The sequence below is a fragment of the Pongo abelii genome, chromosome 5, assembly GCF_028885655.2.
Source record: "Pongo abelii isolate AG06213 chromosome 5, NHGRI_mPonAbe1-v2.0_pri, whole genome shotgun sequence".
Lineage (NCBI taxonomy): Eukaryota > Metazoa > Chordata > Mammalia > Primates > Hominidae > Pongo > Pongo abelii.
In genome coordinates this window covers 63,871,003-63,892,129 of record NC_071990.2, presented here as the reverse complement: position 1 = coordinate 63,892,129, position 21,127 = coordinate 63,871,003, and the positions used below count along the sequence as shown (strand labels likewise).

The following is a 21,127-nucleotide window of genomic DNA, read 5'->3' as shown; positions in this document are numbered from 1 at the left end:
GAAGGAAATTGTTTGGTACTGGGGAAGGTGATACTATTGTAGAAAAACCGGGTTCTTGACACACAATCAGGAAAATTTAGGCAGACAGACACATTACAGGGATTATTTGGTGAAGAGAAAAAAAGGAAAGGGAATTCTCAGCAAAGTGAGAAAGAGTCCTGATAGCAGGTTTCCTGCCTCACAGATTGAATACCCAGTCACCACACAGGAACTGAGGAGACCAGGCTCCTCCACCTACAAACGGCCTGAACTTCACGAGGCTCCACCCCGTCCTCCCAGGGTGTAGGTGGGCATTATGCAGGGAGAATCAGTCAGGAAACGGCAGGCTTCATCTGGGACCAGCAGTCTGGTTTTAGGCTTGAAGGCAGCCAGGGTTTCCCCAGGGACCCTTGGCTATCTGCTGTCCCTATCAATACTGACATCCAAAAAACTCAGAACTTACAAGTAGAATCTGAACTCCATGAGGACTTAGAAGACTGTTTTAGTGGTGGAGGAACCTATTGTCTTTTTAAAACAGATACCAGTACCTGGAATATAGTAGACAATAAATATTTTTTGAATGAATGTTGAATAAATGAAAAATAAGCACAATGAACAAAAAGGCAGAGATTTCAAAGCTAGAAGAGATGTATAAATGAAGGGCTATAGAAACATAAAAGAATGGATAATAAATTCTGACCACATTGGAATATGTGTATATAGAGAGAAGGTTCGATATCTGAATTGGACCTTAAAGAAGAGTAGAGCTTTGACAAATGGTGCAGTTGGGGTGAGACTTAAAGGGAGAGCTTTTCTACCAGAGGGAATTCCAAAGAATTAGAGAAGTGAACATGCATATTTAGTCTGGGAAAGAAAATAGATTGGGGGAATTAGAATTGAGAAAAGGTGGAGGACAAGAGTGGTTGGAAGGCAGTGGCAGGAGATGTGCCTGGAAAGACTGTTTGGAACAAGAATGTAAAATGACCTCCTGTCCTATACTTCAGACTTTATTCTACAGGCATGAAATTTAAAAAAAAAGTTGTTTTTTTTTTTTTTTTGAGACAATCACGCTCTGTTGCCCAGGCCGGAGTGCAGTGGCACGATCTGGGATCACTGCAACCTCCACCTCCCAGTAGCTGGGATTATGGGCTCGTGCCACCACGCCTGGCTAATTTTTGTGTTTTTTGTAGAGACAGTTTCACCGTGTAGGTCAGGCTGGTCTCAAACTCTTGACCTCAAGTGATCCACCCACCTTGGCCTCCCAAAGTGTGGGGATTACAGGCGTGAGCCACCGCGCCTGGCCAAAAATAGTTTCTTTTGAATTATATACATATATACTCATACCGTGTAAGCAATGCCAAATAGTCTTTGGTACAATGTAGACCTAATGAACTGTGAGATTTCAAAAAGTAATTTTCATGGCAGTGTGGACAGAGATTAGAGTAGGGAGAGAGACTAAATTTGGGGGAGATGAGTGGGTTATTGTACTTTTTTTTTTTTTTTGAGAGAGTCTCACTCTGTCACCCAGGATGGAGTGCAGTGGCGTGATCTCGACTCACTGCAACCTCTGCCTCTGGAGTTCAAGGGATTTTCCTGCCTCAGCCTCCCGAGTAGCTGGGATTACAGGTGCCCGCCACCACACCTGGCTCATTTTTAGTAGAGACGGGGTTTCACTGTGTTGGCTAGGCTGGTCTCGAACTCCTGACCTGAAATCCGCCCACCTCAGCCTCCCAAAGTACTGGGATTATAGGCGTGAACCACCGTGCCCAGCCTGTACTAATTCTTATGAGAGGAAAAATGCTTTTAGGATTTCTGGAATTTCAACAAATACATTTTGACTCCAGCAATCATTATAGAATCCTGCTATGGCTTCTACAATTAACAGGGCTTTGAGTTCCTTTTCTTCACTAGACTCAATTCAAGAAACATTTATTAAGGCCGGCACGGTGGCCCATCCTGGGCAAGAGAGTGAGACTCTGTCTCAAAAAAACAAAAACAAAACAAAAAACAATAAAACCAGAAAGAAAGAAATATTTATTAGGATCCTATTATGCATTGTGTACTGTGGGGAGTGCAAAGCAATAGAGAGCAAGAAGCTCCAGTCTGCAGGGAGACACGTATCAGGCTCAGTCATGAATAATGAGGTAGCAAATGTTTAGATCTCCGACAATTTGGCGGGAAAAAAATGGTATTTTGGTGCAGTTCCTTTCCTTTCCTTCCTTTTCCTTTCCCTTTCCTCTCTTTCTGTCTCCCTCCCTCCCTCCCTTCCTTCTCTCTTTCTTTCTTTCTCCTGCTTTCTTTCTTTTCCTTCTCCCTTCCCTCCCTTCCCCTCCCCTCCCCTTCCCTTCCCCTCCCTTCCCTTTTCTTTCTTTCTTCTTTTTTGATGGAGCCTTGCTCTGTTGCCCAGGCTGGAGTGCAGTGGTGCGATCTTGGCCCACTGCAACCTGCACCTCCTGAGTTCAAGCGATTCTCCTGCCTCAGCCTCCTGAGTAGCTGGGATTACAGGTGCATACCACCATGCCCAGCTATTTTTTTGTATTTTTGGTAGAAATGGGGTTTCACCATTTAGCTCAGGCTGGTCTCAAACTCCTGAGCTAAAGCAATCCACCTGCCTCAGCCTCCCAAAGTGTTGGGATTACAGGCGTGAGCCACTCTGCCCGGTCTCTAAGAATATCTTTTTATTCTTCAAAACTCTGTGGAATTCTTGCGTGTCCAAACCCAATGAGTGTGTTCTTAATCTGGGACGATTCACTCTCTACCTTTGTGTTAATTCTGAGCCTTGCTGTCTGGGGAATGGTGGCAATTGCCTTGTTGTTTTCAAGGACAGGCAGGGTTCTATGAAGGCAATGTAGGAGGGTAAACATGTAGCAAAGCTGGGGGTGGAGGCTTCCTGGTCACCACAGCCACAGTACTTGCAAATGAAGTGAACCCATTCATTTATTTTGAAAACAGTTGGTTTTGAGGTAATGTGTTGTTAATAACCAATGCTATATGATTGTTTTAGAAAAGAAACATTTTGGCCAGGCGCAGTGGCTCATGCCTATAATCCCAGCACTTTAAGAGGTGAGGTGGGTGGATCACCTGAGGTCGGGAGATTGAAACCAGGCTGGCCAACATGGTGAAAACCCGTCCCTATAAAAATACAAAAATTAGCCGGGCTGCTCTCATAAAGTTTACAGTTTAGTAGAGAGACAGAAGTACATAGTATTTCATTTGCTAATAAAAGCTCTGAAGAAAAATAAAGTGATATAAGGAAAAAAGAGACTGAAGATGGTGGTAGGGCTACTTTACATGAGGTGGTCAGCAACGTTCTTCCAGGGAATATGACATTTGAACTTAAAGAAAGTAAGGTGTGAACTTTGTGGGTTTTGGAGGAAAATGCTCCAGTCAAGGATTTAAAAAAACACAAAAAAGAACAGTATGGCTGGAGCAGAGTGAGCCAGAGGACAGAGATTAGTGATGAAGCTAGGAAGTGGGAATAGTGGTTTTCCTTTTTTTTTTTTTTAAATTTGGATGATGACTCAAATACTTTTTTATACTATAATCACATACATATTCTTAAAACTGAAAGAAAACTTTCGAGAAACATTTACTATTTTTATTTGCTATGCATTCTAATATTTTTTATTCAATTCAATATTAAATATTCAATTCTATTTTATTTTTAAGATACTGAGTGTGACCCATTAAATTAATTTCATGACCCATAAATGAGCCATGATTCATGGTTTGGAAAATTCTGATAAGGCTTTGTTGAGCTGGTAGGATTTGGATTTTATTGAAAATAAAATAAGGAATTATTAGATATTTTTAAGCAGAGAAGTCACATGATCTGACATATTTTAAAAGAATTATTTCATCTGTTGTATGGATAACAGACCTTGTGGGTGGGTGGGTGAGGGGCGAAGGTGGAAGCTGAGAGATGCGACCATTCAGTTCTTTCTGTAACTTTACTTAGCACCATTAGTATTCATCAAACATCTTTTATCACATGTGCCAAGGATACAAAAATAACAACTAGCTTTTATATAGAAGTTTTATAGTTTGTCTTAAAATGGATTAACACATGCAAAACTTGACAGAATTGGTGCTCAGTAAAGTTCAATTTTCTCTGTCCTTAAGCCTTAATGGAATCTTCTCTTTGGCTGAACAAGGTTGATCTGAAAAGAGTTAAGTTTCTCTATAAATCTCATTTTGTTGTCCAATCTTGGCTGGCCTCAGGCTGTGTTCCTTTGATGCCACACTTATCTTTTTGTATCTGCACCTGCACAGCCAATGTCCTCTGACTCAGATGGCATCTCCGTGGTGGGTCAGGGCTTTCTGTCCTTGATAAAATGGCTCGAGGCACATGATAATTTTGTTATTGCTGCTGATAGCAGAGAAACCCTTAATTGTGTACATCTTGCTCCTGAATACATATAGCTAATGAATGCGAAAACTGCTTTTTTAAGGAGAAAAGTTTCTTTGGCAAAGAAGAGAGAACAGGGAAAAGCTCCTATGGAACTCTTTTAACCCAGAGGGTGCTTGATATTTTCTGTTTCTTTCTCATGATGTACTTTTCCTCTTTCTTTACTGTGCTTTGTTTTCCTGAGAGGCTGACTTCTATGAACTTTCCCAAAGGCTCCCTTCCCCTCTGGTTTCAGGTTGGGCTTGGCCAATGGGAGGCACCTGTGGAGATCTGATCATGAGAGGGGAATGGGTTTTGGGTATTTACTGCTCCAGCTTCCTTTTTGTTGGGTTGCCACTCATTAGTTTTGTCTCTCTGCTAAAGGTCACAACTTCTTTCTTTCTTTCTCTTTTTTTTTTTTTTTTTTGAATTTTTAGTAGAGACAGGGTTTCACCATGTTGGCCAGGCTGTTCTCGAACTCCTGACCTCAGGTGATCTGATGGCTTTGGCCTCACAAAGTGCTGAGATTACAGACGTGGGCCACGGCACCTGGCCCAAAGGTCACAACTTTTTTTTTTTTTTTTTTTTTTTGAGATGGAGTCTTGTTCTGTTGCTTAGGCTAGAGTGCAGTAGCGCGATCTCAGCTCACTGCAACCTCCACCTCCTGGGTTCAAGCAATTCTCCTGCCTCAGCCTCCAGAGTAGCTGGGCTTATAGGCGCCCACCACCATGTCTGGCTAATTTTTTGTATTTTTAGTAGGGATGGAGTTTCACCATGTTGGCCAGGCTGGGCTCGGACTCCTGACCTCAGGTGATTTGCCCACCTTGGCCTCCCAAAATGCTGGGATTACAGATGTGAGCCACTGTGCCCAGCCAGGTCACAACTTCTGAGGGGGCAGCCTTCTGTGACAACGTGACAACTACAGCTTTTCTTGGTGGATTCTAGTAACTCTCTCTGACCTTTCAGACTAAGGTGTGGTAATGGTTCCCAGTTGTTCTTGGTCCCAGGGAACTGCTCCAGCCTTTATTTCTCTTAACACTGCCTACTCCTTTGTAAAAAAAAGTTTTATTGAACTCTCCTCAGTTGTTCCATTTGGTACCTGCTAGTCCCATGACTGGATACACAGAGATTCCTCCACAGGGAGAGCTGGATGGGAAAGTATACAACTTTTTTACTCAAAATACTTAAAGCTGTTTAAATATCAGAGACAATTTTATCTTAAAGTAGCAGAAAAGGGGATTCTCAAATTATCTGTTCATCTATGGCCATCAACACATGAATACTCATGGTCTATATGTACTTATTCTAAGCAGAACTGGTAGAATTACTCTGAATAGAGAGTGTTTTATATTAAGCCTTAAATGTCTGTGTATATCTACAACTAGGCAGAAGTTCCTTATAAAATTATTTCAATTGGCAAAAGTAGTAGTTGGATGTGATTGAATAAGAGACTTCTAGTTATGAGACACACTGAATACTAGTTCACTGTGAATCAGATATTCAATGAGAAAGATTACTGGTTACAGGCAGCATGCAATCATATTTAGAGCACAGATTTTGGAGTGAGACTTCCTGGGTTCAAATCCTGCCTCTGCTATTTATTAGTTGGGAGACTTTAGGCAACTTGGTATCTCTGTGCTTCAGTGTCCCTGTCTTAAAAGAAGAAAAATAGAAGTAATTAACATAGTATAGCTATAAGAAATAAATGAGTTAATTCATCTAAAACCCTTAAGATATTGTCTGTTGCTAAGTATTTGATTACTCTATTTGTATTATCCTGAAAGTAGACAAGAAGTTTCTGGGACAGAGGCTGATTATTATTATTTAGAGCAATAATTTTATTTGTTATTTACCACCCCCCCAACTTTCCCCCTTCTGTGATGATAAAAGAGCCAGATGGACAGGCTTATACATGGGGGTGTTTGGGTTTTACCATAGGAGAGAAGCCCTAGAAGTATGAATCTTGGAGCTTATAAAGGAAAGAGATGTCCCTTCATTATTTGAGAAAGGGAGAGATACTTTTGCTCCTTACAATAAAGAAGTTCTCTTTGGGAATAGAAGGGTAAAGAGCATAGATTTTTATCTTTTAAAATGTTAAGTACCCGTCTCCAAGGGAAGATAAGACAAATGTCTTTAGGTTTACAACTCCTGGAATGTCATTATGGCTTTGGGTCTCATCTTTTCCTAGAAGTGTAAACACATACCTCTGGGGAGGTAAATCTTTTACTATCTATTCAGTAATCTTTTGGGTTTAAGGCTGTTCTTTAACCTAAGTTCCAGTAAAATTTTTCTAGAAAACTCTGTGGAGAAAAATTTATTTCTTTTTCTTTTTTTTTTTTTGAGATGGAGTTTTGCTCTGTTGCCCAGGCTCCAGTGCAGTGGTGCGATCTCAGCTCACTGCAAGCTCCGTCTCCCGGGTTCACGCCATTCTCCTGCCCCAGCCTCCCGAATAGCTGGGACTACAGGCGCCCACCACCACCCCTGGCTAATTTTTTGACATTTTTAGTAGAGTTGGGGTTTCACTATGTTAGCCAGGATGGTCTCAATCTCCTGATCTGGTGATCCACCCGCCTCTGCCTCCCCAAGTGCTGGGATTACAGGCATGAGCCACCATGCCCAGCCTAGAAAAATTTGTTTCTGACACCTGACACATAGCAGCCCTATATAAATGTTAGTTACCAGAATCTTGTGAATGAACAGAAGGCATGGAAATTGGAAATTGCAGGTAACTTTTGAAGTTTATTTCTATCTGGGAGTTGTTTGATAAACTTACTGGCATTCTGTGTGCTGCATTAATGCTGTTTCTTTTCTTTCTTTCTTTCTTTTTTTTTTTTTGATGGAGTTTTGCTCTGTCACCCAGGCTGGAGTGCAGTGGCATGATCTTCGCTCACTGCAACCTCCCCCTCCTGGGTTCAAGCGATTCTCCTGCCTCAGCCTCCCGAGTAGCTGGGACCATAGGTGCCCACCACCATGCCCAGCTAATTTTTGCATTTTTTTTTTTTTTTTCAGTAGAGTCGGGTTTATACCATGTCGGGCTGGCTGGTCTTGAAATCCTGACCTCAAGTGATTCACCTGCCTCAGCCTCCCAAAGTGTTGGGATTATAGGCGTGAGCCACTGCGCCCGGCCAATGCTGTTTCTTAATGAAATTCAAAACTTCTGAAAGTTTGTTGCAGAATCCAAGATAATTTACAGTCATAATAATCAGGAATGTAAGATGTTACATTTAATTAGTTAAAACTAATCACTTAACATAAATGATCTAATTTAAAACTTTTGGCAATTTCATAAGAGAGATACTTCATATCTATATTTTACAGAATGGAAAAATAAAGCTCATGGGGATTAAGTAATTTGCCAAGGTCATACAACTAGTAAGTGGTAAAGCTAGAATTCCACTTCATGTTTATACAACTTCAAAACTCATGCTCTGAACTGCTGCAGTTGGAAGCAGAATTTGTTTCTTCAATGGTAAATGCGTAGAAGTCCTCCATTCTCTCTGCTGATAGATGTCAACATCTGGGGATCAGAGGTACTGTGAAATACAATGCTCTTTCTCTTCTGCCTGGCCCCACCCAACACTCAGGTTTTGGCTTTGTGTACTGAACCCAGTCAGGTACATTGGCCAAGGCTTGGCTTTGAATGGACTGAATTTGGAGTCAGAAAACCTGGCTTTACTTTCTAGTTCTACTACTTAATAATTTGGTGACTCAAGGCAAGGTGGTTATTGTCTCTCAACTTCTGTAAAATGAATCTGTAAAATGAATCTGTAAAATGGGGATGAAATCTGTAAAATGGGGATGAAAATGAATCTGTAAAATGGGGATGAAAATGCTGGGGTTATGAATCTGTAAAATGGGGATGAAAATGCTGGGGTTGCCTTACTCACAGGGCTCACAGGGTTATTTGTGAAGATCAAATGGGATAATGTACATCAAAGCATTTTGTAGACTACACAGTTTTAGAAGAGTAAGGTATTATTTACTGACTAGTAGACATATTTTGCCAGGCACTGAGTTAGTTGAAGGCAATAACAAAATGAATAATACATGATCATTCAGGTTGCTTTTTAAACGGCTCTTAATTATAAATCATATGTGGTAGACAATGGTAAGGCACCCACCAAATATCCATATCTTTAACTTAATCATACATTTGTTCAGGATGGCAATGTGTCTGACCTCAGGCAGTGGATCATAATTCGTTCACATTGACATGGCTCCCCTGTTGTCTGATTTTCTAACTCCTTTGCAGTTAAAATTCTTTATGTATTTGTTGGACTCTTGGCAGGGAACACAATTTCACTCCGATGATAAATTTAAACGATTTTAGGCTGGATGCAGTGGTTCATGCCTGTAATCCCAACACTTTCGGAGGCCATGGCAGGCGAATCACTTGAGGCCAGGAGTTTGAGACCAGCCTAGCCACATGGTGAAATCCCATCTCTACTAAAAATACAACAATTGACCAGGTGTGGTGGTGCGTGCCTGTAATCCCAGCCACTCAGGAGTCTGAGGCAGAAGAATTGCTTGAACCTACGAGACGGAGGTTGCAGTGAGCCAAGATTGTACCACTTCACTTCAGCTTGAGAGACAGAGCAAGATTCTGTCTAAAATAAATAAAATAAAATAAAAGATTTTAATGATGAATCCACTTATGGAGATGTGGCAGGGTTAAAGATATCAATGAAGCACCCAGAGACCAGCTGTTCCCACCCCAAGGCCTGACAAAGCAAGAGATGGAATGTTACCAGAGCCCAGAGAGGCTGGAGCTTTGGAGAAAGGTGTCTAGAAGAAGAAGCTGTAGTGATGGAGGACATGACCAGTCCCAGAATTCTGCTGAAATGGGACAATGGGAAGGAACAAGGAAGAAATTCCCTGATTTCACTCAACACACATCCTCTAATCTCTTTTCACGTCTCTTGTTTGACCTGACCAGAAGCCATAAGGCAAAGAAGCTCACCATCTGACATCATTCTGATCAATAAGATGGAGGGAGAAGTCTGTTGTAGGCATTTCTGGGAAATTTTGGCTTTGCTGTTGAAAGCTGTCAGGTATGGATGAACAGTTCCCTTTATTCCTCCTTTCCTTCTGTCCATGAATGAGGATGTGATGACCTGAACAGCAACTATATTGCGATCATGAGGCAATAGGCATGAAGGCAAAGGACAACATGCCAAGTGTGTTGGAGCAGAATGATAGGAGGAGCTTGGGTCTCTAGTGGCCTTGTTGAGCAGCTGAGTCAGCTCCTGTAATCCCTGTCTTCAGATTTTTTTTTTTTTTTTGAGATGGAGTCTTGCTCTGTCGATGGAGTTCAGTGGCACAATCTCAGCTCACTGCAACCACTACCTCTACCTACTGGGTTCAAGCGATTCTCCTGCCTCAGCCGCCTGAGTAGCTGGGATTACAGGCGCCCGCCACCATACTCGGCTAATTTTTGTGTTTTTAGTAGAGATGGGGTTTCACAATGTTGGCCAGGCTTGTCTCGACCTCCTGACCTCACGTGATTCGCCTTCCTCAGCCTCCCAAAGTGCTGGGATTACAGGCGTGAGCCACCATTCCTGGCCCAGATTTCTTGATTTTTTTGAGTCTATATACTTTTGGCTGGTCCAATTCATATATAATATAACATAGTTCTTTCATAGATATTGTTTATATTTGGTCTGAGGAGATACAATAAAATCTCTTATTAAAAAATAGCCAAAATAGTGAGAGGAAAGGATTTTCTCAATGAAAGAAGTAAAAATATGGCATCTGGGTTCATATAGTCCCAATATTTAAAAAAGTGAGACTTACATCCAAATACCTTATTGTTACTAATTTTGTCACACTTTTCCCACTTGTAATACCTACTTGTTAATTGTCTTCAGTTAGACTGCAGACTTTGTGCTAATGGGACCATGCTTTTCTCTGACTGCTTAACTGCTGGAGCCTCATGTAATGTCTAGCAAAGAGTTGGTTTCAAGGTCAAGAATTTGCTGTAATTTTTTCTTTTTAAGAGATGGGGTCTTGCTATGCTGCCCAGGCTGGCCTCAAACTCCTGGGTAGCTCAGGAATACCTCAGCCTCCTGAGTAGCTGGGACTATAGGTGTGCACCACCATGCCCAGCTGCTATAATTTTCTTAATGAACAATTTTCTCCATCATAGTTTCTTAGAGAAAATTTCATCTTATGAGAGCTGAAACATCAGGGATCTTGATTTCTCTATAAGCCATGAATCTTTGAGGACATTTCTTTGGATGTAAATGAAGAAATGGGAGCAGCTAATTTGCAAGCTAGTTCTGGGTCACAGGATTGTCTATCTAGAAGTTGTTGTGAAGGCTGTGCTGGAATGTCCTGCTCATTTAAAAGAATTATGCCTGGTCAGGTGCGGTGGCTCATGCCTGTTATCCCAACATGTTGGGAGGCCAAGGCGGGTGGATCACTTGAGGTCAGGAGTTCGAGACCAGCCTGGCCAATGTGGTGAAACCCCATCTCTACTAAAAATACAAAATTAGCTGGGCATGGTGGTGCATGCCTATAGTCCCAGCTACTCGGGAGGCTGAGGCAGGAGAGTTGCTTGAACCCAGGAGGCGGAGGTTGCAGTGAGCCAAGATCATGCCATTGCACTCCAGCCTGGGTGACAGAGTGAGACCCCATCTCAAAAATAAATAAATAATAAATAATTATGCCTGTATTCATTCATTTGTCCAGTTCTGAAAATAAATACCTTATATTCCAGCCACAAAACTAAAAGTAGCTTTACTTAAATAAGGAGGAGGATGCAAACTGGAACACAAGCAGCATTTTATTAGGGAAGAAGGTAGGTTGGGGAACCTGCTTTGTTGTGCAAACATTTTATTTTTATGAGGTGTTATTAATAGTAGTGTTTGGTTAGAAGAAAATAAACACCTACAGCAACCGGAATGTTGCTCTCAGCATGAGGAAAATCACAAATATAGCTGTTTTATTTTTTAATGACAATTTACTTTTGTGATAAAAACAGCATAATTTATATATTGAATTAAAATAATTATACTAGATTTATTGTGTTTTTTTTGAATACTGGGATATATAGATAATTAGGTGCCTGTTAATAGATTTTTTTTTTTTAAATCAATAACTTGAAGAAAATGGGTTTCTAGTGTTGGCTACAATTTTATGTAAACTGATTATCTTAGATTGATTCTTAGATGTGAGCAGAGTTTTGAGGGAGCCAGAGTATATTTAACATTTTGGTAATTTGATTATGATAATAGTTCTCTGGTCACAAGAAGACAGAGTCCCTGTTCATAATCTTATTTTAACTAAGCTACCCACAAAGAGAAAACAGATTTATAATAATTTAGTCACCAAAAAACCTCTGAATTGCTGGGAAAAGGCTTAGAGAGTATAAACTGAAGAGAACTGATTTGACTGGCAAACTACTGTGAACTATTTTTATGCTATATTTGTTTTCCAAACATTTCAAATTAGCACATTAAAATATTGAGAATCTGTACTGAGACACTTTATATTGTGAGGGCAGATCAGGAATAGCCTATTTTTACCCCTATAATCTGCCTCGGCTTATATTTTTAGTTTTCCAGCACCTGAGTAAGGAAAAATACAAGTTTGAAGTATAACAATGACGGTGATGTTTATTATCTTGGGTGGAAAAAGTAACTATGAAAAAAAGGGAGGCCGGGCATGGTGGCTCATGCCTGTAATCCCAGCACTTTGGGAGGATGATGTGGGTGGATCACCTGAGGTCAAGAGATCAAGACCAGCCTGGCCAACATGGTCTACTAAAAATACAAAATTAGCCAGGTGTGGTGGCACATGGCTGTAATCCCAGCTACTTGGGAGGCTGAGGCAGGAGAACTGCTGAACCTGGGAGGTGGTGGTTGCAGTGAGCCGAGATTGCGCCATTGTACTCCTGGGCAACAAGAACGGAAACTCTGTCTCAGAAAAAAAAAAAAAGAAAAAAGGGAAATGTCTGTAAATTTCTGGGTGTCAGTCATTAGTTAATTATTTATTTGATTGTCCTGAATCGCCATATGAATATAAAAGGACATTAGTTGTGTCCAAGATATCAAGGATGAAAAGACAGGACACATTGATTTTATGAGCTGTTTTATGCCACAGTCATTCAGAATGTCAAGATAATAGTTTGTTCTTGACATACACTTAATAAAGGAAAATTTAAAACCAATACCTGGGCCAAGTGTGGTGGCTCACACCTGTAATCCCAGTGCTTTGGGAGGCAAAGGCGGGTTGATTACTTGAGGCTAAGAGTTCAAGACCAGCCTGGCTAACATGGCAAAATCCTGTATTTACTGAAATACAAAAATTAGCCAGGCATATTGTCACCACGCCTGTAGTCCCAGTTACTCAGGAGGCTGAGACATGAGAATTACTTGAACCTGGGAGGTGGAGGTTGCAGTGAGCTGGGATTGTGCCATCACACTCTAGTCTGGGCAACAGAGTGAGACTCTGTCTCAAAAATAAATAAATAAATAAATAAATAAATAAAACTAAATAACTTTATGCAGCCTACAGTTACCTGGGTTACACTCAGGCACAAGGAAAAATGGCAAACACTTCGTTTGTGTGTGTATATGAAGTTGGTAGAGGGCGGGAAGTAGTTGAGGGTTGCCTAGTTCTAATATCAATTTTATAGCATCTCTTTAGACTATAATTGCGTTTATGGAGTTTAGCAACTCCCAGTTGGATCAGCTTAAATTTAATTTACATTAGAATTGCAGAATTCCAAAGGGAGAAGCAAATCTCTAAGGATCATAAAACTTGGATGCTAGGAAGTTAAGATCTTTTATGAAATACGATGTGAAACAACCACTCTTCGTAATTTGGAAAAATGTGTGCTATCACAGTCAATGACCTGAAGGCACTGCCACCTTTTCAAGTATTTTCTTATCATGTCAAGTTGCTGAGAATTGTGGTCCTTTCCCTTGCATTAAAAAAAAAGTTTTTAAATTCCATTTTTAATATTGAGTAATTTTAGATTCACCTGCAGTTGTAAGGAATAATAAGAGACAGATCTTGTGTACCCTTTACCCAGTTTCCTCCAATGGTAATGCCTTGCAAAACTGTAATATAACTGAGTATATATATATATATAATATAACTGAGTATATATATATATATAATATAACTGAGTATATATATATATAAAATATAACTGAGATATAATACAACTGAGATATTGGCATTAATATAGTCAAGATACAGTATATTTCTTTTTATTGTTTTTATTTTTGTACAGGTGGGGTCTCACTATGTTGCCCAGGCTTGTCTTGAATTTCTGGACTGAAGCAATCCTCCTGCCCCAGCCTCCCAAAGTGCTGGGTTACAGCCATCAGCCACCCACCAAGATCCAGTATATTTCTATCACCACCAGGATCTCTTGTGTTGCCTTTTATGTCGATACCTACTTCCCTTTTCCCTTCCCCTCCTCCCTAACTTCAACAACTGATTTATTCTCCATTTCTATAGTTTTTTCATTTCAAGAATGTTATATGAATGGAATCAGTATGTAACCTTTTGGGATTAGCTTTTTTCCCCACTAAGTAGTATTATCTGGAGATTCATTTAAGTTGTGGCATGTATGAATGTCCATTCTTTTTTTTATTTCAGAGTAGTATTCCATGGCATGAACGTACCAGTTTGTTTAATCCATTCACCCAGTAAAGGTAGCTGGATTGTTTCCAGATTTTAGCTATAATGAATTAAAGCTACTATAAGCATTCATGTGCAGGTTTTTGCATGAACATTGGTCTTTATGTCTTTGGGATAAGTGCCTAGGGATACAGTTGCTGGATTGTACAGTAGTTGCATGTTTAGCTTTTTAAGAAACTGTCAAACTACTTCTGCAGAGACTGTACCATTTAACATTCTCAATAGCCATCTGTGAGTGATACAGTTTCTCCATATTCTTGCTGGCATTTAGTGTCATGATTTTTTGTTGTAGCCATTCTGATAGGTATGCAGTGATATCTCATTGTGCTTTAATCTGTAATTCCCTGATTGGTAATCATGTTGAACATCTTTTCATGTGCTTATAGCCATCAGTAGAATGTCTTATGTCTTTTTTCCATTCTGGAATTGGATTGTTTATTTTTCTACTGGTGAATTTTTTTTTTCTTTTTCTTTTTTATGGAGATAGGGCCTAACTCTTTTGCTCAGGCTGGAGTGCAGTGGCACATCATAGCTCACTGCAGCCTTGAACTCCTGCACTCAAGTGATCTTCCCACCTCAGCCTCCTAAATAACTAGGACTACAGGCACGCAGCACCATGCCTAGCTAATTTTTAAACTTTTTGTAGAGATGGGTTTCACTATATTGCCTAGGTGGTCTTCAACTCATGGCCTCAAGAAATCCTCATTCTAAAGTTCTGGAATTATAAGTGTGAGCCACTGTGCCTGGCCTTTACTGGTGAATTTTGAGAGCTCTTTTTATATTCTAGATATTAGTCCTTTCTTGGATATGTATTCTGCAAGTACTAGTTTATAGATTTCATTGTTTTGTATGTGTGTGTGTGTGTGTCTGGTTTTGGTTTCAGGATAATACTAGCATTATAAAATAAACTGGGAAGGGTTCCTTACTCTTTGATTTTCTGGAAGATATTGTGTAGAATCAGTGTAAATTCTTCTTGAAATATTTGGTAGAATTCTCCAGTGAAAATATCCAGGCCTGGAGATTTCTTTTTATGAGAGTCTTAAAATTATGAATTCAATTTCCTTAATAGTTATAGGGAGACTCAAATGATCCTTTTCATATTGGATGAGTTTTGGTAGTTAATTTATTTTATTTTTGAGGAATTTATTCATTTTATCTAGATTTCAAATTTATATGTATACAGTTGTTTGTAGTGCTCCCTATTATAGTTTTGATGTCTGTAGTGATATCCCCTATTTCTGAAATTGGTAATATGTGCCTTCTTTCTTATTTTCTTTGTCAGTATTGCTAGAATTTTACTCAGTTTTTCTTTCTTTCTTTCTTTTTGCTTTTGACACACAGTTTTGCTCTGTTGCCCAGGCTGCAGTGTAGTGGCATGATCTTGGCTCATTGCAACCTCCGCCTCCCAGGTTCAAGTGATTCTCCTGCCTTGGCTTCCTGAGTAGCTGGGATTACAGGCATGTGCCACCATGCCCGGCTAATTTTTTTGTATTTTTAGTAGAGATGGGGTTTCACCATGTTGGCCAGGATGGTCTCGAACTCCTAACACCAAATGATCTGCCTCACTCGGTCTCCCAAAGTGCTGGGATTGTAGGTGTGAGCCATCATGCCTGGTCAGTTCTATCAGTTTTTTTCTTCAAGTATTTTGCTACTTTGTTGTTTGATATATGCACATTTGGGATTATTTCTTCTTGGTGGATTACTTTTTTATTATTACATAATTTATTTTTATTTTATTTTTTACTTTTTATACAGGGTCTCGCTTTGTCACCCAGAATGGAGTACAGTGGTGCAATCTTGGTTGACTGCAACCTCTGCCTCTGGGGTTCAGGTGATCCTCCCACCTCAGCCTCCTGTGTAGCTAGGACTACATGCTCAGCTATTTTTTTTTTTTTTTTGGTAGAGACAGAGTTTTGCCATGTGCATAGGCACATCTCAAACTCCTGGACTCATGAAATCTGCCTGCCTCCTGCAGTGCTGGGATTTTACAGGCGTGAGCCACTTCGCCCAGATTATTATTATTTTTTTGAGACAGGGTCTCACTCTGTCACCCAGGCTGGAGTGCAGTGACACAATCACAGGTCACTGCTGCTCGACCTCCTGGCTGGAGCAATCCCCTCACCTCAGCCTACTGAGTAGCTGGGACTACGGATGGGCACCACTGCTCCTGGCTCATTTTTCATTTTTTGTAGAGACAGGATCTCATTGTGTTGCTCAAGCTGGTCTTCAACTCCTAAAATCAAGCAATCCTCCCACCTTGACCTCCCAAAGTGTTGGGATTACAGGAGTGAGCCACTGTATCCGATTGAAGCCTACTTTAAATGATATTAGTTTAGCCACTCTTCTTTTGATTAATGCTAGCATGCTATTTTTTCTATCATTTTCCTTTGAAACTATTTATTCTTATAAATAGGATATAGTTGGTTTATGTTTTCTTAATCCACTATGCCAATCTCTGTCTTTTAATTGGGGTATTTAAACCAATTACATTTAATATAACTATTGATACATTAGGAGTGAAGTCTGCCATTTTGTTTTTTGATTTTCTGTTTGTATTTTCTGTTTTTTGTTTCTCTATTTTTCTTTTCCCTGTCTTCCTGGGGGTTACTTGAACAATTTTTAGAATTTTATTTTGATTATCTATAGTATTTATTTCTTATTTTTATTTCTAAGTTTTACTTTTCTGTATATATAGTATTTTCGTGTGTATCTCTTTGTATAGACCTTTGAGAGAAAGGTAATATGTTATATATACATAACTTATCTCAGTCTACTAATGTCATCATGCAAATTGTTTACTCCTATAGGTAAATGGGTATCTCTTTTTTTTAACAGAATTTATTTTTTAGATAATTTATAGGTTCATAGCAAAATTAAGCAGAAAGCACAGAGTTTTCATATAACCCATTCTCATATATACTGCATATATACAGCCTACCCATTATCAACATTGAACATGAGAATGGTATATTTTGTTACATCTCTTACTGTTTTAAGATTTTTTGGGGGGCCAGGCACAGTGGCTTACACCTGTAATCCCAGCACTTTGGGAGGTCGAGGTGGGCAGATAACCTGAGGTCAGGAGTTTGAGACCAGCCTGGCCAACATGGTGAAACCCTGTCTCTACTAAAAATACAAAAATTAGCCAGGTGTGGTGGCACATGCCTATAGTCCCAACTACTAGGGAGGTTGAGGTGGGAGGATCGCTTGAACCCAGGAGGTAGAGGTTGCAGTGAGCTGAGATCGCGCCACTGAACTCCAGCCTGGGTGACAGACAGAGCAAGACCCTGTCTCAAAAACAAAAAAACAAAAATTTTTTTTGGTCTTTAATTTGCAGAAGTTTGACTATTATATATATCTTCCTGTGGATTTCTTTGGGTTTGTACCATTTGGGATTCACTCAGCTTCTTGAATTTGTATGTTTATATCTTTTTTGTCAAAGTTGGGAAGTTTTCAGCTACTATTTATTTATTCAACTACTTTTTCATTCACGCCTTCTTTTTTCTTTCCCTCCAGAACTGTGAGGACAAGAATGTTAGAACTTTTGTTATAGTCTCACAGGTCCCTAAGGACTTGTTCATTTTCTTCCCTACTTTCTCTCTATTGTTCATATTGAATAATTTCTTTTTTTTCTTTCTTTCTTTTTTTGAGATGGAGTCTCACTCTGTCGCCAGGCTGGGGTGCAGTGGCGCAATCTTGGCTCATTGCAACCTCTGTCTCCCGGGTTTAAGCGATTCTTCTGCCTCAGCCTCCTGAGTAGCTGGGACTACAGGTACTTGCCACCACACCCAGCTAACTTTTGTATTTTTAGTAGAGATGGGGTTTCACCATGTTGGCCAGGATGGCCTCGATTTCTTGACCTGGTGATCTGCCTGCCTCGGCCTCCCAAAGTGCTGGGATTACAGGCATGAGCCACCGCGCCTGGCCCCGACTGAATAATTTTTTTTTTCAGACAGAATCTTGCTCTGTCGCCCAGGCTGGAGTGCAGTGGCACGATGATCTTGGCTCACTGAAACCTCTACCTCCCAGGTTCAAGTGATTCTTGTGCCTCAGCCTCCCGAGTAGCTGGGATTACAGGTGTGTGCCATCACGCCTGGCTAATTTTTGTATTAAGAATACAAATACCTCTACTAAGAGTAGAGGTGGGTTTTTGCCATGTTGGCCAGGCTGGTCTCAAACTCCTGACTTCAAGTGAACCACCCGCTTCAGCCTCCCAAAATGCTGGGATTACAGGCATGAGCCACTGTGCCTGGCCAGACGGAATAATTTCTATTGTTTTATCCTCCGGTTTACTTATTCTTTCCTTTGTTCCCTTTATTCTGTTGTTTTCTTTTTAATCATTTTTTTACCTGACTCACCAAGCCACATTCTGCTGTTGAGTTCATCCACTGAGCTTTTTGTTTCAATTACTGTATTTTTTAATTCTAAAATTTTAATTTGATTTTTCTTCATTTTCTTTATCTTCTATTTCTTTACCAAGACTTTTGATTTCTTTGCTGAGATTAAAAAAAATTTGTTCAAGCATGTTCACAATTGCTCATTGAAACATTTTTATGACAACTGCTTTACAATCTGTGTTAGGTAGTTTCATTATCTATGACATCTTTTTTTTACATTCCTTTTGAGATCTTCCTGGTTCTTGGTATGATGAGTTATTTTCAATGGAAACCTGGACATGTTGAATATTGTGTTTTGAGACTCTGGATTTTATTTAAACCTATGTTTTAATTGGCTTTTGCTGATAACACTGCAGCAAAGGAAGGCGATACCACCTTTTTACTGCCAGGTAGTCTGTGAATTCTGGCTCCTAACTAGGCCTCTAATGATACGTCCCACACTGGAAGGAGTATTAGTACCTATCAGAGGCCCAGCTGAGCTGGAGAGTGCTGAACTTACAGGTGTTAGAGTAGCCAATTAAAGCAAAGAGCCAAAATGAAAGTAACAGTCAAGCCTTTTAATCACTTCCTGTGTTAGTAATATGCAAGAGGTTAAGGGGAAAGTGCTGCCTCCTCTGGCTGTTTTGCCCCATGGAATGGCACATCAGTTGAGGGCCAGGTGGATCAGCACAGAGGTGGTGTTGTCTCACTGCCAAACAAAAGGCTACTGTACTTTATGGGCCCAGGGGGCCGGGGGGATGCAGAAGGGAAAGGTCTAGGAGTGAAAAAGTACCAAGTACTTTTTTTTTTTTTTTTGAGACGCAGTCTCGCTCTGTCGCCTCGGCTGGAGTGCAGTGGTGCAATCTCGGCTCACTGCAAGCTCCGCCTCCCGGGTTCACGACATTCTCCTGCCTCAGCCTCCCAAGTAGCTGGGACTACAGGTGCCCGCCACCATGCCCAGCTAATTTTTTTGTATTTTTAGTAGGGACGGGGTTTCACCGTGTTAGCCATGGTCTCGATCTCCTGACCTCGTGATCTGCCTGCCTCGGCCTCCCAAAGTGCTGGGATTACAGGTGTGAGCCACCATGCCCGGCTTTTTGTTGTTGTTGTTGTTGTTGTTTTTTGAGAGGGAGTTTTGCTCTTTCGCCCAGGCTAGAGTGAAGTGGCACCATCACTGCAACCTCTGCCCCCCAGGTTCAAGCAATTCCCCTGCCTCAGCCTCCTGAGTAGCTGGGATTATAGGCGTCCACCAACACGGCCCGCTAATTTTTGTATTTTTAGTAGAGACGGGTTTCACCATGTTGACCAGGCTGGTCTCGAACTCCTGAGCTGGGGCAATCTGCCCGCTTTGGCTTCCCAAAGTGCTAGGATTACAGGCGTGAGCCACCATGCCAGGCCGAAAAATTATCAAGTACTTAAGGCAGAGTGCAGGAAAGTGTCTTCAAGCTTCCTTGGTAAGGAGACCTCAAAATGGAGGAGCCCGGGCTAAGAATGCAGATATACATAAAAGTATGGCTCGTCAGGGAGGATTGAATCCTTGGCTCTAATTCCCTTCAGAGTTTGTAGTGTACTGGTTGTGCACCAAATCTGGTGTGTGGAGACCATCTTTCCTCCTTGAGGCCTGCTAGGTAAAGCCTTCGTAATCGTTTATGGTTGTGCCGAAAAAAATCACACATAGGATTTGGGCTGCAACCAGACGCCTTAGTGCTTTATTATAGTAGATACTTTTCCATATTCCTCACACTAGTGACAACTAAAAACCCTGACCATTATATATAAAACAAACATAAAACTCTGGAAGGTAGAAATAAGAAGGCTGACTGACTAGGAACCTCAGGACTCAGGAAAATAGGGTGATAAGATCCCTGGATTTTCTTTTTGTCTCATGTATCCCAGATTTAGAGCTGAAGAAGTCAGTGCTCCTCACTTGGCTTCTACTGACACCATGGCGAGGGTGGCCTCATTACCTGTGGGTGATAGTGAAAGCCCTGACACTCTGCTGGGCATCCTCTGGCACCACCCCAGTGGGGAAAGGAAGGTTGCTTCATTACTGCTAGGCTGGGAGTCAAAATTCCCCTCACGCTGTGAAGAGGGAAGTCTAGCTTTCTTTGCTGGCACAGCGGGGGCGGGGCACAGCTTTTTCTATGGGTTTGTTTAGAGTAGCTATTGTCTATAAGGTTTCTGCCCTGCTAGGCTGCCGCTTTCCTGGTCTTTTGGCTAGAAGTAGCTGGCTTTTGTGGGGGCTTTTTAGTCTATACACTTTGGTGTTTCCCAGTTACTGACTTCTTCAGCTCTAAATCTGGAATACATGAGACAAAAAGAAAATCCAGGGATGACATCACTGTATTTCCCCTTGAGTCCTGAGGTTCCTAGCCAGTCAGCCTTCTTTCTACTTCCCAGAGTTTTATATTTGTTTCATTTTATTTTTATTTTTATTTTTTATTTGAGATGGAGTCTTGCTCTGCTGCCAGGCTGGAGTGCAGTGGCACAGTCTGGGCTCACTGCAACCTCCGCCTCCCGGGTTCAAGAGATTCTTCTGCCTCAGCCTCCCAAGTAGCTGGGACTACAGGAGCACACCAACATGCCCAGATAATTTTTGTATTTTTAGTAGAGATGGGGTTTCACCATGTTGGCCAGGATGGTCTCGATCTCTTGACCTTGTGATCCACCTGCCTCGGCCTCCCAAAGTGCTGGGATTACAGGTGTGAGCCACTGCACCTGGCCTGTTTGT

General features: G+C 40.9%; 1 long non-coding RNA gene across 1 annotated transcript in view; it reads left to right on the top strand.

Moving 5' to 3' along the window:
* The window catches only part of LOC134761530 (uncharacterized), a 31,826-nt gene extending 18,031 nt beyond the window's left edge, over positions 1-13,795 (top strand). The window contains exon 3 of the long non-coding RNA XR_010140231.1: positions 13,608-13,795. This is a non-coding gene — a long non-coding RNA (uncharacterized LOC134761530). The remainder of the gene's footprint in view (positions 1-13,607) is intronic.
* The last annotated feature ends 7,332 nt before the right edge of the window (positions 13,796-21,127 follow it).